Here is a 16,739-nt window from a genome sequence, read left to right as displayed (position 1 = left end):
TTATTTAAATTGTAATGCATTTTTTTATCGAGACCCTAACCCTATTGAGATTTCCTTTTGATTTATTTATATCAGCTTTTATTCATTTCAAATGAAAACAGTCCGTTTTAGGTCGGGTCAATATTTCTCTATTTCAATTTAGTTTTGTTTTTCCAGCTTTATTTCAAAGTGTACTCGCCTTCCACCAAAAGTTAAGACCATGTGTCATTACATTTGTGTAATCATTAACATGCATATCCATATACAGTAATCCCTCGAATATTGCGGTTAATGTAGACCAGACATGACTGTGATAATTTAAAAAATCGCCAAGTAGGGTCACCCCTATTATAACTTTTTTCCCCCTTCGGTTCTGAATCCTGGTAGCAAGAGTGGCTTCTGCTTACGAGTGGATTTCACATTTTTATGAACTTAAAAAATGTGTTTGCTTCCAAAAAATTAATGAATAGCGTAAAAAAAAACGCCATAAGTGAAGACGCGATAATGGAGGAATTAGTGTATATCCTCTTTTATGGATTTGGCCCACTTCCCAAGAAGGGCAGGAGGCCGCACCCATGTGGAGTGGAGAGGAATCCCTAACCCGAGGCCACCAAATGTGGCTTCAGGTACTCGGGGAACACAATGGAGAACTCAAGTTAGCGGTTGACTTGTCGGGGCAGGACCCAACTCGCTTTTGAGACTTTTTTTCTCCTCCTCGTCGCCTTCACTTTGGGATTAACTTTTAGTTGGGTTCACAACCACAAGGGCCTCTTGGCCACCTTGGGGCCCTCAAAAGCAATGGCAAATTGTTCTAAAATATACTTAGAAATAGCTTTTACTCATGCATACAATCATACTTTGCCTATATAAATGAGTTAATAACTGATGTCTGCTATGTGGTTAATGAACGGGTCTTGCGTCATCGTATGGGACATGAGGGACACATTGTTACTTGGCGGCTTGCGACTAAGGGGGCGGAGCCACGAATGAAATTTCACTTGGACCTGCCTACAAGTACTGGAAAAAGGTTTGCTGTCAAGCACTCATGAAAATAAGCCTGGGTATTAAATCCATGCATTTGCAAATAAAAGACTGGGTGTTGAACCATTTCATTATTATTCCACCTGCTATGAAAAAGTGGCTGTTTCAACACCCACAGTTCTGTGCAGCTGCAACGGAAAATGTCGTAATGTGGATGGCGTCATGATTAGTAGACGGCTTTGTAACTGTTACTTTTAATTTTTGTACGCTTGCTAGCTATCCGATGTGACTCTGCTGCTACCTGCTGGCTGCAACATTAGTTGCCCCTGTACAACTATGATTTTTTTTGTTTTTTTGCACACATGTTATCATTGACTGCCATTAACAGAGCTAGACGTTCAATCTATGCAGACTGCAGGAATTAACAACGCCATCAGATCTTTAAGATTTTAAGCTTTTTCTTTGATTTATATATACATACATATCTTGGCCGAACCAGGGATGGTTGCCATCATACGGTTGGCCACAATGCGGCAGACACGTACTGTGTTTCTTGCTGAAGCGATGTGATGTTTTTTTGACTGGAATTACTGCTGATGGTATGTAAAATAAGGTGGGGGTCGTCTAAATGGGAGGGGGGTGTAACTATTGGCATTGCTGGTTGTTATTAGGATGGTGATTCATTGAACAAAGATCAAGCGAGAGAGAAGCAGTTCTAAGCTCTAACAGGGGGTCAAGGGGCATCGAACGAGCGGACGTTGCGCGGCGGCGCTCACGCTCTGACTTTGACTTACCGAAACAAAAGGTAGCGACTGGCGTCCTCTGCACTCTTGGACGGCGAATGAAGACGAATGCCCCTCTCTCTTTTTCTCCGTGTGGGTGCGCGCCAGTGCCAGTGAAGATGGAGGGCTGTTGGATGAAGAGGACAACACGTCTGGGTCATAACCTGTTCAATACCGCGTGAAAATGGAACACTCCGTCACTGCCAAGCGTGGAAGATGCACCAACAAAAAAACAACAACAACAAAGCCAAACAGAATGTTGGCCGATGGGAACATACGCTTAACGGGAGGGAACGTGTGGAGACGGCCATTGTCGGCCGGCCTGCTCTTAACGGATGACATTTAGTAACTTAACGTGGGGGGCTGCTGGGGGCTGAAAAGCGAGCCTTCTTTGGTTCTCGCGCCTCGGCCTCCATTAGCCGGCGGGGTCTCGGGGGGGAAAGCTAGCCGCTTGTCCCTCCCAGGTGCTCGAGGTGTAAATGCACACAAGCAAGGCCACGAAAACATCTGGCAAAAAGCCCGTTGGAGCCAAAATGGCGCCCTGCCGCTCAATCGTGTGCATCTGCCAAGAAAAACTTGTATGTTGACAACCAAATGTCATCCATTTCCTCACTTTTTTTTTCTTTTGCTATTTCGCTTAACCCTTTCACGACCACGAGGACACCGGTGTCCCTATTCATTGGACCAGATGGACATCAGTGTCCTCTTGACCCATAAAGCCAACTGGACACCAGTTTTGAATCAATCATTTTCTCACGAAATGTGGGGAAAAAACATTGTACATTTTTTTTCATTCTTATAAAAAATGTGGTTCATTCATGATGCTTTTCCTGAAAATAATTCCTGTCCGACAAATTCAATAAAATACGACTCGAATCCACCTTGATGTTTTGCAGCAAAAACCTAGCAGGCTCACGTGGTGCCGATCTCCGGTTAGCAATTCCCGTTAGCATGCCAACGAATGAAGAAAAGCCGCAAATTTAGCGTACGATCGTTTGGCTATATCGCCGGCCAGAACGCCAACCGGCTCGGATAATGACGGCTTGGAGCAGATGGCGGAGAATAAAGGCGTATTTTTACACCAGGCACTTTGATTGATGTGCTGCACGCAGGTAAAAAAAAAAACATGCTAAATTAGCCAGGGAACGACAAGGAATTATGCTGATTCCCAGCTAAGAAAGATGAATTTGCGCTAGCGCTGGCAAAAAGGAGGGCGAGTCGAAGCGGGGGGAAAAAAAAATTGAAAGGAGGCGGCAGTTGTACAAGCAAGCGACGTCCTTTCTTCAAGTCGTCGGCGGCGGCGGCGTTACCTAGCGAGCGCCGTTCCTTCGCCTCAAAGGCGCAGCGGTGGATATTAAAGTCTTTTTAATTGGCCGCTAGACGGGCGACGAAGCGCCCCGACGTACTACACGATCACTTGCCCGCCTCCCACGAGTGGGCGTCGCTCTAAAAAAGGTGAAACGGAGAATTCATATCATGTGAAGATGACAAAGAAAAAATACAAGGTTCAAGCTAATGTTTTGACCTGCTGTTTTTTTTTCAAATGACTTCATTATTGAGGCCTAGACATCTTTGAAGATGTTTTTTTTCCATATTTAGAATCCCGCATTGAAGCAGTTATGGACTAAAAAACTGAGAAAATCTGAGTTATCATATCATGTTGTGAAAACACAAAACAAAAACATGCTTACATGAGTACTGAGTAAAGGGACTTTTTTCCACTTTGATTGGCAACCATCGTCTTAGAGCAAGGGTGTCGGACTCGGGTTGGTTCGCGGGCCGCGTTAACGTCAACTCCATTTCATGTGGGCCGGACCATTTTAGATATAACATTTAGATATTTTTTTTTAATGTATTAAAAGAACTGGATTAAAAGCCCTGAATATACAGTTTTTTATAGATCTAAAACAATGTTTATTTGAGCTTTTTTGTATATTTTTAGATTTTACAAAATGATTTTTTGAATTAAAAACACAGAAAAAATGGATTAAAAAAATACAATTATTGATTTAAAAGGGGGAAAATCAGGAAATGTAATATACATCTATACTCTTCATTTGAATTTGAGCCTAAAACAGAAAGTCGCCACTCATCATTTACTTTCCCGGGCCACACAAAATGATGCGGCGGGCCAGATTTGGCCCCCAGGCCGCCACTTTGACACGTGTCTTAGACTATCGGGATGAATCGAAGGCTGATATCAGGCAATACACACCCTTAAAAGTACTTTCCAAGTTCCAAATTTCATTCAATTAAGAACATTATGTTTGTCCATGGCTCTCCAGCTAAGCTAATGCTCCAAAGAAACAAGAATAGAAAAAAAATGAGTTGTCCTCCAATGAGCAATCTGAAATATGAGGCCATTCATATAATCACATTTTGCATTCATCCACTTTATAAGGACACTGAAACACGAGCATCGATCGATTATTCTGTCAAACACTGACAATAAACAGAATTTGATTGAGGAAGGCGCCGGGGAGCAAAATGGCGTCCGAGTCCAAGTGGCCCAGTGGACGCGGCTTCCATCGGCGGCCTCCTAACGAGCTATTCTGCCGCAAAAGTTGAGATGAGAGGACGGACGCTTTCGACCCTGGCAACCTTCATAAAGGCGCCCTAAGATGTCGCCCGCGCCGACATCCGAATTCCCCAAAGTCCGCCGCGTCGGGCAAGGTCGTTTTGGGGGACGAGGCTCCGCCCTCCGGCTCACCTCGCCCCCGTAAACAGATAGATTGATAATGTCAATAATTCCCTTTGTAGCCCCGCCCAGGTCACGGGCCAACGCGTTGCTTTGGGATTTGTCGGGAAAGATTACAAGCGTGGGGAAAAAGCACCGCTGGGGCCGTCGACGTTCCGAGGTAGCCGGCCGGGGGAGGGAAACGGGGGGACGGGGGGGGGGGGGACGCGGGGACGGCTATTTGTTAAACTGTGTGCTTGTGTACAGCACATGAGCTTGAAAGCGCAAAAAAAGAAAAAAAGGAAAAAAAATCCCCAGGCGGGAACATGCGGCTGCGCCGTGCAATCAAAAGGAATATTTAATATCTGGTTCGTATTCAGCAGGCTTCCTTTGGCTGCCCGCTCGGTGACAGGCACAATCAGCGCAGGAAAAATAAAAGACGGGAATGAAAAAATTATATATATATATATATATTTTTTTTTTTAAATCGGCTTCTTCTTTTCCAAAACACTTTTAAAGCAAAATCAAGTTGAAGGCGATTTTTTAACTCATTCACTGCCAGGCCATGATGTAATATGAATACAAATACAGTGGTACCTGGAGATACGAGCTTAATCCGTTCCAGAACTGAGCTCGTATGACCAGATTTTCGTAACTCGAGCGGACGTTTTCCATGGAAATTTGTTCCACGACAACGCACTCGTAAACGGAACAAACAAATTTAAATGAACTTGGATTAATATATATACAGACACTCAAACATACGTTTAATGTAACTTTACACAAAACTGAATTCTAATTTTGTTGTAATCTTTTGTTACCTTGGTTTTCCGGGTTGGCGCTTTGCCACGCCTCACGTTTGCTATCGATGGACTGTTTGCTGTCGTACTATTGCCTTCAAAATATTCCCAAAATGATGCACACAAATGTCCTCACAATAGGATAACGCACGACGACCACTTGCCAATGAGAAATAGTCTTTAAAGAACGATGGCGGGAGCTTCTTTCCTTAGAAAGAATAACAGGAAATACAATAGTTGAGCTTACCCACGTATTGATTGTGGGTAATGAAGTTTGATTCTGAGAAAGCTTGCCATTGCCTATCGGTTGGTGTTGTGTGCACGAGTGTACTTCATTACCCGGAAAGCCCTCTTTTTGCATGCGCGTTGCGCGTTTCCTGGTCTTAGGAGAAACTCGTCTGAAATAATCGTTCCGTGCTCGAAAATATTGTTATACACGAAAGATATGCAAAAAAGACCTGGCTTGGTCGCATCACGAAATTTTGATCGCATGACGGGCGAATTATTCGATCGAAATTTCCGCCGTAAGACGAGAATTTTGTATGACGAGCGGTCGTATGACGAGGTACCACTGTATATAACATCCATCCATCCACACATTAAGCTAGAAAATGGATCATTAAGTCAGGAGTGGCAAAGGCTCACGATTCATCTATGGTAAATGGCATTCATTTTCATTTTCTTACATGATTTTTTATTTTTTTTGTCATCTTTGGACATGCGAGCGCCTAATGATAGCCGAGCGGCGGCGGTGGGACATCAAAGCGCGTTTGACAGACGGAAGGACGGACGCGGACGGCCGCGGACTTGCATGTTAAAAGCTCCTTTCTGAGGAAAATCAAAAGAAATCTCCATCGCGCCAAAGAAACGCCGCCAACGTCTACTCGCGTCGGAATTTCCGCCCCAAGACGGACTTCCAAATCCATCTTCTCTTATTATTATCATAATTATTATCAGGCAGGCCCCGCTCTTGCTAAGCGAGAACGTTAAAAGTGGAAGACGAGATGTTCCTTTTCGGCCGTCAAAACGTGTTTTCCGCCTCGGGAAAAAAAAGCTTCCGGTGAATTTGGGTGTGTTTACATGTATGCGAAAATGAAATAAAAGAAGATTCCTCCCCGGAGGGTCAATTAAAAGATCCTCCTTGGTGTTTTTGGAGGAAACGCGGCAAATTGCGCATTTAGCCAATGGGGAAGCAGCGGCGGATGGCGGATGAGATGTCCACCAAGAGTTGCACTTTCTCATGAACTCGGAGCGGAATAGCTGATTAAGCACGCATTGATTAGCGCAGGCTCATTAGCATCCTGTTTGCGTTGACCCTCGCACGTACCGAGGCGGGGGCACGCATACACACACACACACACACACACACACACACACACACACACACACACACGTACTTACACACACACACACATTTTCTGGCTGGCGCAGGCAGTGGAGCGCCCATGGATTAACAAGCACAATATTTCTGGCCGGGACAGGAAATCGCTGAACACTTGTCAGGAAACTGGAAATCAATAAGATGCACATCATTGACCAAGCACCCCCTCCCCCCCTCCTCCAACACCTCCTTTTTCTAACCTCCCCCCTTTTCCCGTTAAGCTTTCTCGCCCAATGTGAACGCAAAGCCCAAATGTGAACAAGATAAATACCGCTTTTGGCGAGGCCCATGTTGCATCCCAGTAAAAAGAGAATCCATAAATATTTAGTTTTCTAAGCTAGCCTGCATATTTTCACCACACTGCAAATGTTTAAAAGCCTTTTCAAATGTACGTATGAAAATATATTTTTTACCCAACCGAGTAGTGCGTCGAACTAGGATCACGTCAGTTATTTTTGGACGTAGTTGCTACTTTTGACTCGCTTTTTGAAGGAACTGAATTGGAAAAACGTACTAAATTTATAAGCCAATATTTTCAACTGTTTCGTGCTTGTCGTGCCTTTTTCTAGTCATATCTTGAGCTTCTACTTATGGAAAATCCAAGTTACAAAACCACTCCTGGGACCCATTCATTTTGGTCCATAAAGGTACGACAGTATTTCATCCAAAATTGCTCGATTTTTAAAGGGATTCGCTTGTAGATCTTGAAACAAACTGAAGCTTTTCCACCTCTACTTACAAAAGCACTTGGTTTTGTAAGTTGAGGCAGGCGCCACTGTACTTCCACAACTTTTGCTCGAAATACCAAAACGAATGTCACCGTCCGTTCGTCATGCGAGCCGCCCTCGCCATGCCTCGCCCCCGTCTTGGCATTAAGCTCCTCCCCCCTTTCCAGTCACCCACGTGAACGGGCCCGCCAATATTGCCTCCTCTTCGTGTATGCTTTTCCTTCGGCCGTCGGCGCCAAAATATTTTGCCAGGCGAGGGGGTGGCGGGTGTCGGTCCTCGGAGACAGATGGCGCGGGGGGCCGCTCCGCCGCGGGCTGGACCGGCTCCACGAGCTGCGGAGGGGAGCCGGGGTGGGACGTGGGAGGCGCTCGAATCCGAGCGCCGGCGCCGCAATATTCCTCCGCTTCCCCCGCCCATCTGTTCGCTCCGTTTCGATTTCCACGCGCAAACGCAACGCATGTCGTGTAACATGCAGCACCGGCGGTTCTTGGACAAAATTAGCCCGCCCGCCAGGTGGAACGGCGCCGGCTGACGTGTTTTTTTTCTCCTTTTCCCCCCCGTTACTCAACAGTTGGTCTCATTTCCACGCAATGTCGCGCGCACACATGCTGTACCCGCTAATGGCGAGCGCGGACCCGTCACGGTCGCATCTGACGGCGCCACCTGTCGAGGGCGAGCAGGTAAACAGCCGGCGGGGACAGAAGGTCGCCACGCCAATCTTCTCGCGATAAGCGTCAGCGTTTTGACGACTAGCGCGTCGGTGACGTCGGCGGAGATGCGAGATGCTTTTGGACGAGGGCCATTGAAGTGTGTCATTTTTCGTGTCGTTAATACACAATTATTCGTTGCGTTCCGGCGTATCAATAGCGTGGTGTGCTAGCTACGACATCGGTTTTTCTAAGCCCCAAATCCGTCCTATCACCAACGAAACGCGGCTTCAGTTTCATTTGCGAGTTCCGTTCGCTTACAAAATGGCTTTTGCTTTTTTTGTTTTGTTTTTTTCTCCATCTCTGTGTGAATCGTCCAGCAACAGATGGCCGGTTGAGAAATCAGCAACACGTTTATTTTCTTCCGCCGCTTATTTGAACAAGTGCGTCTCCGTTGGACATCCCGGCGCGTCCGAGCGGGACTTGACGGCGTTCCATCGCCACCGACGGCGATCGACGTTCGAGCCCTTATGAACGAGCCATCCCACCACTAAAAATAGTGGGCCTCTATCGCCATCGTGGCTAACCGGAGGAGGTGCCTATTTCTTTTACTAACTACCATAGCACATACTCTAGGAAGTAGTTCAATGGACGGCAATATCATCTGTATCTTAACCTTCTATGGGCACTCATTTAAAAAAACACGTGTGTGATTGACCAGAGTTGTCAAGGCAATCCACACCAAGTGACCCAAATATGGCCGCCCCAAGTCAACAGGAAGTCACCTGAAAGGAGCAGGTTCTCACAGGGAAATGACCTAAAAAGAAATGGCCTGGATATGCCTCAAAATCAACAGGAAGTGAGCTGGATTGGAGCCCAAATCAACAGGAAGCGACTCAAACTCAAATAGGTTCAGCGAGTGTATCGAGTCGACGGAGCTGACGTGTTTTTTTTTTTTCCATCGACGGCTTCCCGCCCATCTAGACTGGCGATTTCTTTGGCCCGTTAAAATTCCCACTCCACTGGGGGGCCGCACTGAAGTCCCACAATACCCTGCGTGGTCCGCGGAGATAATGAGTCTGCCGCCGCGACGCCACGCTGGGCGGGAAGGTCGCTTTGGGTGTCGCGAGGACCGATAATGAGGGACAAACTGGTGCGGGGGTGTGCTCGGGTGGGGGGTGGAGGGCGCTTCAAAAGGAGAGCGCGGCGGGGGGCGCCACGCTGGACGGGGACGGGGGCGGGAAGGCAAGGGAAGGGAAGGGGGGCCAAGAGCGCAAAGGCCTGAAAGCGTTGCCTTGCTTGACTTGCCCGAGTGGCCGCAAACAATGACGTCATTTCCCTTCTGGCTCCTCCTACCGGAGCGGCTCGCGGTGTTGGTTGGTATCATAGTATTAATAAGGCGCTCCCCAAGGAATCGCCCACGAGCGTCTTTTAAATTATTTTTCGCTCTAACGAGACTAACCGTTTTTTTCCCTGAACGAATATAACGGGAAACGTGGAAAGTGACAGCGTGAATAAAGTATCTTTCAAAACAAAAGAACCTCAACAACTAGAAATGCATTTAAATGATTCCGTTTTTGCAAAATACATAGATAGATGTGTGTCATCGGTGACGTTTTTAGGTGTTCTTCCGCGTGGTTTTTGTTCAGTTTGATGTCGTTTTTTTGGGGTCATTTTTACTGGAGTCCCTGACGTTTTATTTTTTAAAGAAAAATGAGAAATCCAGCGAATGTTGGCTCCTAAAGATAAATCTGTCATCCTTTCCAAGATCAATGGCCGCGCTATTCTGGATATGCTTGTGATCAATGATAGCCGTTTTGTTTTTATTTTATCTTGTCGGCGGGTCGATGGAGAAGAGCGGCCCGACGGTGCGTTCAAGGCTACTGGGAACTGTCGTTTATCTGACACTAATTCTGTAACGGATCTGCGGCGGAAGCTTTTACATCACTGTCAGGTTGCCGCTTCTTTGCTGTCGGCGTTACATCCAATCCCCAAAAAAAAACAAGGAATGGCTTTGCTATTCTTCCGAAAAAAAGATGACAAACGACAAACTCCTCACCAAAAACCCGAATATAAAGAAATACAGTAGGCCATATGTATGATTGATTGCCCTTCCTGCTCAAATGAAAAATAAAAGAGGACAAGCTGGCAAGGCGATCGACGTTAGCAAAGTTAGCAATGTTAGCGCTGACCCCGCTTCCCTCCCTCCTGTCTATTTTTAGCGCGCGGGACTAGAAAGCCTTGGCTTCCCCCGTGGGTCATCAAACATTAAAGGCGCCGTCTGGGCAAATTAAAGTGACAAAATCATCTTGCTGGACGTGCGGACGTGGCGTCCTGCTTTTTACGTCTCCACACGCCGCGGCGGAATGTCAACAATGGGGACGCCCTTATTTTTATAGCCGACCACAAGACAATTTGCCAAATGGATTGGGTCATAAGGTCAAGCCTTAAAGTACGACTGTACAGTCAAGGCAACACTACCTTGACTTAAGAGTTTGTTCCCCTCAAGACAAGCTAGTGAACTCGTATCTCAAATTGGGAAAACTCCCGTCTCAAGTCGTGGCTGTTGATGGAAGACGGACCAGAATGTCATTTGAGCTCGATTTGAGCTCATTGGCTGCAATCGAAGGCCATTCAAAGCGGGAGATCTAGCGGGGAAGGGGGCGTGGCGAGGCGTGGCGTCGTACCTCCGCCATTTGCCGGGGACGCGGCAAAGACAGCGGAAGGCCGTGAGAAATTCAACTCTTGGCCGAACGAATCTCATATCAAACGGATCCGGACGATGTCAGCATTTATTAGGGGAGCGGGATTCCTGCCGCCCCACCCGGGTCCGCCTCGGTCCACCCAGTTCCGTCCCGTTCCGGCCCGGCTTCGCCGCGGCGACTCCCGCTCGTGGCATTCCAACGCAGTGCGGCGCTTTGAAGTGGGAAGAATGCGGGATGGCAAATGACCCGCGAGACCAGGATGCGGCGCTTTGAAGCCCTCCTTTGATAGCGTTGTTTGCCATCTCGATGCTAACGCTACTTTTTGGTGACGCGCCATGTAGCGAGCGTTTTGCCACGCCGGCGGACGGTACTCGGACGTTTGGTCGCCGGACGTTTGGTCGCCGGGAAGGTTATTGATAATTACCATTTAAAATTGTTGCTCAAATTCCCTAAATACAAACTGTGAATTATTATTTTGTCCCCAAGTATAACGACCTTTTCTTATCAGTGTTGTTTTCATTTCTTAGATTAGTTAAGACATTCATAAATGAAATAAGTGGGCGAGTGGTTAACACCAGTTGTGAGAGCTTCTGTTTTCATGTTCTCCTGCGCAGGTTTTCTGTGGGTACCCTGGTACAAAGGCTAAATGAGAGTTTTAGTCCTTTGCAGATGGCGTCAACTTTTCTTTTGGCGCCGGTGCCGGAGATCTGAGGGGCGGCTAATGATCGTCAACGGACTCGTCTGGCGCTCCGGCCTCGGGATGACGACGACGACGATGATGCAAGTCGCCGGAATTCGGGTGTCACCGCGCCGTCGTCATCGCCGACGACCGCTCGCCACGCGGCTGGAGGACTCCGTAGAGTCGTCCAGCGCGTCGACAGCTTGCCGCTCGCCCCCGTTCTGACGCCTCGTGGCGGATGAGACGGGCGACCGGTGACCGGTCTTGCCAAAGTGGAAAGCTTTCTTCCTCTCCCTTTCTAGATTTGGCTTTGATTCCCATCCACCGATTCCTATAGGCGTCCGTTATGATTAATATTATGATTTGGGAAGTGGGAGGCGGCGAGCGGCGTCACAAAGGTCCCACGTTGACACGCCGGAGCAGCCGCTTTTAACAACGGCCCGAAAGACGTCGCCGCGCAAGGGCGAGGTGTCTTTTTAATCTTCACATTTAGCAGCGTGAGACTGCTAATGAGAGCCGTTATCAAGCCTGCCATTTTTTTTTCCTCTCTTTTTTTCCGAGGCTATTGAGCATGCAGCCCGGAGTGCATCTGCGTCTGCGGATAATGAGGGTTGAAGACGAGGGTTGGACGGGTTAAAGCCAACACTGCGGCGAAAGGGGGCCCTCCCAAAAAGGGGGGGCCGGGGCGCTTTAGTTGGCCCGTGTGCGTCGAGAGAAGCACCTTTGTGGTACAACTTTCTTCAGTGTTTCATCAGCCTTCAGTAAAGCGGGGGGGGAGGCTTGGGGGGCTCGTGGGGGGGGGGGGGGATGAGGGGGTTACGTCGCCCCCGGGAACGCAAGGGCTCTCTCTCATCTTAAGGTTGAGGGGGCGGAATTGATGAATCCGCCTTGCAAGTGGCGTAAAACAAAAGCCCACTTAATGGGGCGCTGACCTTGTTTGCCTTTTGTGACAAAAGTCATGAAAGGTGCCGCTTTGTCTTTGGCCAGCAAAACCTTCCATTTTTGGGGCTCGAGCTCGAGTTTTTGGACAGTAGGGCTCCTTTCAGATCCGGCTTTTGCTTTGCTTTTTGTGCCAAAAGTCTTGAAAGGTGCCACTTTATCTTCAGCGAGCAAGACCTTTCCATTTTTGGGGTTCGCGCTCAAGTTTTTGGACAGTGGGGCTCCTTTTAGATCCGGCTTTTGCTTTGGTTTTTGCGGAAAGCCCTTCGGCGCTAGGTGGGAGTGGCGAGAGCGCCCGGTGGAGGCGGTCCCCCGGTCGGGGTGGGATTCCGGGTTAGGGTGATCGAGTGGATCCAGTTAATGCTGTCAGAAAGTTGATCAAACCATGACATGACTTTTCCTGCCTGGAGTCTTCTCAACGACCAGTAAAAATAAATAAAAAACGGCCACAAGTGACAACTATTCGAACAAAATGATTAAGTTGCACCTGGCCGGCGTTCAAGCGGATGCTGTCGATACCTCTCTGACATTGCGGGTGAGGATATTAATATTCAACATGTCCTTCTAGATTGAGTACATCGTGTTGCATATATTCTAACAAGCGCTTCTTAATTGCATTCGGATCAAAAGCCGGCAGCTTCGACTCGGCTCTCATTCGCCACCGGGGAGCGGCGCCGACACCCCGAGGGGTGTCGCCGTGTCAATATTGCGGCGAGCGAGCGCTAAACGACAGTGAGCTCACATGCGGAGGCGGCGTCGATCGTTGGCGCGTCGATGGCGGCCTGCCGGGTCATCGCAAAGCGTGGTGATTAATGCCCATCGATCCGTGGTCGGCGACCTCGGCGCGTTAGCGTTAGCATTAGCGGAAGGTGACGTGTCGGAAAAGCGTACGCTCGTCAACACCATTCGGGTACGGCGGGAATACGCTCGCGTTGATTGGACGGGGTCGGCTCCTTCCTCTCTTTTGATTTCGGATCGGATTTCAGTAGAATTTCATAGAAAAAAAAATCATCTCATGGGTCGGTCAGGTGGGCTGCCATGAGCCCCTCACACCAGAAGAGGGAGCTACCACAAGGGCGCCATTTGCCCCAAATGAGGTCCAAAGAAGAGTACTACTTGTGCCTCTGTTTACTTTAGCTTCCGCCACCTCTCTGGTCTCGAACGCCCGACTCAGCACACCTGGGCCGTCTGTCTCTCCCTCCCTCTTCTCACCTTGAGTAGGCAGGCGGCCACGTTCCCAGGCGCGCCGATCGATACGGGCGCCGCAAGGTCGCGCTGGAATTGGATTGCTAATGAAGCCCGACACCCGCGGCCGGCGTCACCTGATCGCGCTCGGATCGCGCCAAGGTGTTTTACCTTCCTCCGTGGCGGCGGCGGCGGCGGCGGCCCGGAGAGCCACTTAACCAAAGCCGGCCGAGCCGCCGTCGCTGAAAGTGAAATGGCGAATCCTATTAAAAGCAGGCGTGCGAGGTGAAGCCCCGCCCTCCGCCTGGAGGCACCTTTGGGTCAAAGCCACTCGCTCCAAAAAGCGGGCAAAGAACGTGACCCAGGTGACGCCGCCATTAATTAACGTCTGCTAATTACCGGGGAGACGCATCGGTAAGTGGAGGGGGGCCACCGGGGGGACATCCAGGGGCCATCCGAGGGCCTCCCCCGTGTAAGCACCCCCCCCCCCCTCATCTTCTGTCCTAATTAGCCGTAGCCGGCCCCTCCTCCCCGGCGCTAAGCCAGCGTCGGTCATCGTACAAAGACCGATAGAAAAGTCCCAGCTTCGGAGGCTGGTACGAGTTGTTGGCTTTTCCCTCTACTTGTATTTTAACTTGAGTTACATTGGCTCAAAGCGACACCAAAGCGACACCAAAGCGTGCACCAAAGCGTGCGCCAAAGCGTGCCGAAGCCTTTGGATCTGCTGGAAAAAAATCAAGCGGCCCACTGTTTGAGGACAAAGACCAGGGAGTGACAGCTGGAGCCGTTAAGCAAATCTCCCGCTCCCTCGCCTGTCCTTTTCCTCTCATCGCGTTCCCGCCCGCGGCCCCTCCGAGACTTGAGGTAGGACCGCCTCGGAGAGTCGGGGCGGGGCGGGGCGGGGCCTGCTGCTTCTGCTAGCCCGACTACAAAGTCCGGGCCCCTGGCGGACATGTCGCCAAGGAAGCCAAGGGATTCCAAGGCAACTTTTTGACACGCTCAGATCACATAATAACGGATTTGGACTCGCTTGAAAATGCATCTGATGCATTTTCATGATGATGGGGTTGACACACATGGTAACGTTGCAACGAGCATATCGCCGTCTGCGCGTAGTCACGGGCGCTAAGCTAAGCTAACGGTCAACGGGTGCGAGAGGCACAAACGAGGTCAGCGGAGGACGGCTGGACGGGAGTTTAATATCGCGACGGAGAGCATGAATAAAAGAAAGACGAAGCGTCCCATTACTCAAAAGCGCCGCACAGCAGCAAAGACTTTGCAAAAAAGAGCTCCGCCCACGACGGGGAAGCGATGTTTGCGTACCGTTGGAAAACGCGGAATTGCCGTGGCGTGTCATTTGAAGTAAGGTGCCCATCATTTGCACGCATGACAACGCTCAGAGGAGTGGCAGGGGTGCCGGAGCCAACACCCCGACAATTTGCACGCATTCATTCGCAAAGTATTGGGAAAGTGGCCTACTCGCAGCCCCTCCCACTTCCATCGATCGGTTGGCGGCGACGACGTCCGCGCAAACGGCTGATGTGCACTTTGTGCCGGGAACGGGAAAAAAAGCCAATGGGGCGCCGCCGTCGACAAATCCCTGATTGGAAGACTTTTATTTACTTTGTGTCACTGCCAATCTGCCAACTTTTCCCCCGGCCGGGCGTCCCGGCGTCCTTGCGCGCTCAGGCGTCAGCGTTTTTTTTTTCCCTCTTCTCTCCGGCAATCGTTGAGCCGATGGCCTGTCAGCGCGCCTTAAGGACGGCGCCGAGGGAGGCGGCGAGGGAGCCACGGCCGCCTCACCTTTGCCATGCCTGACATTTTAATTTGTCAGCGGGCGGGCGGGCCGCGGCGCTGGCGTCGATAGCGCATCAATGCGTCAAAAGCCACGGCGCTGGAGGGCGTCGCGCCGCAGACTCGGATCGTATGGACGCGCGCCTTCTCGTTTAGACGGAGAAAAAAAAAACAGATGTGCGCGTGCCAGGGACTGTGCAAAAGTCGCGCCGATCTTTCCATCCAGAAAATCTAAGGTACATCATGAGAAGGCGGTTTTCCTTTTTCTCAAGGAAAGAACGATTCAATCCGTTTCGCTAGCACTTATCCTCACGAGGATCGCTCGTCACGGTCGCTAGATGCACAAAATACCCAACAATGTGTGTTTGTTTGTTTTTTAAAGGCGTCAAAAATTTGAATTCCTCCCCAGAAAATGAGCATTTCAGTCAATCTCTGACTTGTCAAAGTCACCGCCATGGTTTACTTGCCGCTCTCCACTTTTCCCTCATTAAGTCACGGCGGCGGCGGCCGGGATAAGGAGCCTTCTCGGGCGGCGGCGATACGACTCGACTGGGACGCACTTTGGCCCGCCGAGACCTCAAAGGCGTCCCGCTGCCGGCGTCAGCGCAAAGCGCCAAAGCCCTCCGTCGCTTCCCGCCCTCGGTGGCGTCCCGGGGCGGGCGGGTCAATCCTAATTGTATGCTAATCGGGACAAAGCGCGCTAACTGCTGACAGCGGACGAGCGGGGCGCGGCGCGGTGCAACGGTGGCTGTGGCGGCCAATGAAAAAGAGAAAAAGCAAAAGCAAAATGGACGGCTGCCCGCCGCAGAGGCCTCGTCAATAACGCCGCATCCACTAGCCTGAATATGCATGAGGTGGCCAGATTATTTCGGGACGCTCCCGTGGTGACTTGGCACATTCCAAGTTGACCCGTGCTAGCTTTTTGGGGACAAGCTAACCGCAGCGCGTCCAGCAAAAAAACAAATCAACCCCTTTTTAACGACTCCGTCAATTTTCCCCCAAATGGATGACATTTCAAGAATGTGAAGCCTGAGTTCGATCAATGGCGCTGATAAACAAACTAAAAATGTAGCTAAACCTAACATACCTTCATTTATGTCCTGTTCCTTCTGGGTCACTTCCTGTAAATTCCGATGTGTTTGTGGGTCACTTTCTGGTCATCAAGGAGCATTTCCGGGTGACTTTGGGGTCGGCTAAATGACCTTGTTCAGTCACTGGCTGCTATTGACGCGTTTGACTGCAGGGGGCGAAAAAACAACTATGACTATGGATAAAAAAATGTGAACGCCATGGCACAAGTCACAAAAAAATGTTTGCGTACTGTACTGTTCCAAAATGAAAGATTTGGGGTGAGCTAGAAAATTATTTTTCAACAATGGGCTTCTTCTAGACTACAAACTACAAAACCGGAAGAATAATTCAACTGGATCACACGTATCGAAATGGTTGAGAAATCAAGCG

The sequence above is a fragment of the Stigmatopora argus genome, chromosome 16 (genome assembly GCF_051989625.1).
Source record: "Stigmatopora argus isolate UIUO_Sarg chromosome 16, RoL_Sarg_1.0, whole genome shotgun sequence".
Classification (NCBI taxonomy): Eukaryota; Metazoa; Chordata; class Actinopteri; order Syngnathiformes; family Syngnathidae; genus Stigmatopora; species Stigmatopora argus.
Note: the sequence above shows the minus strand (reverse complement) of the source record.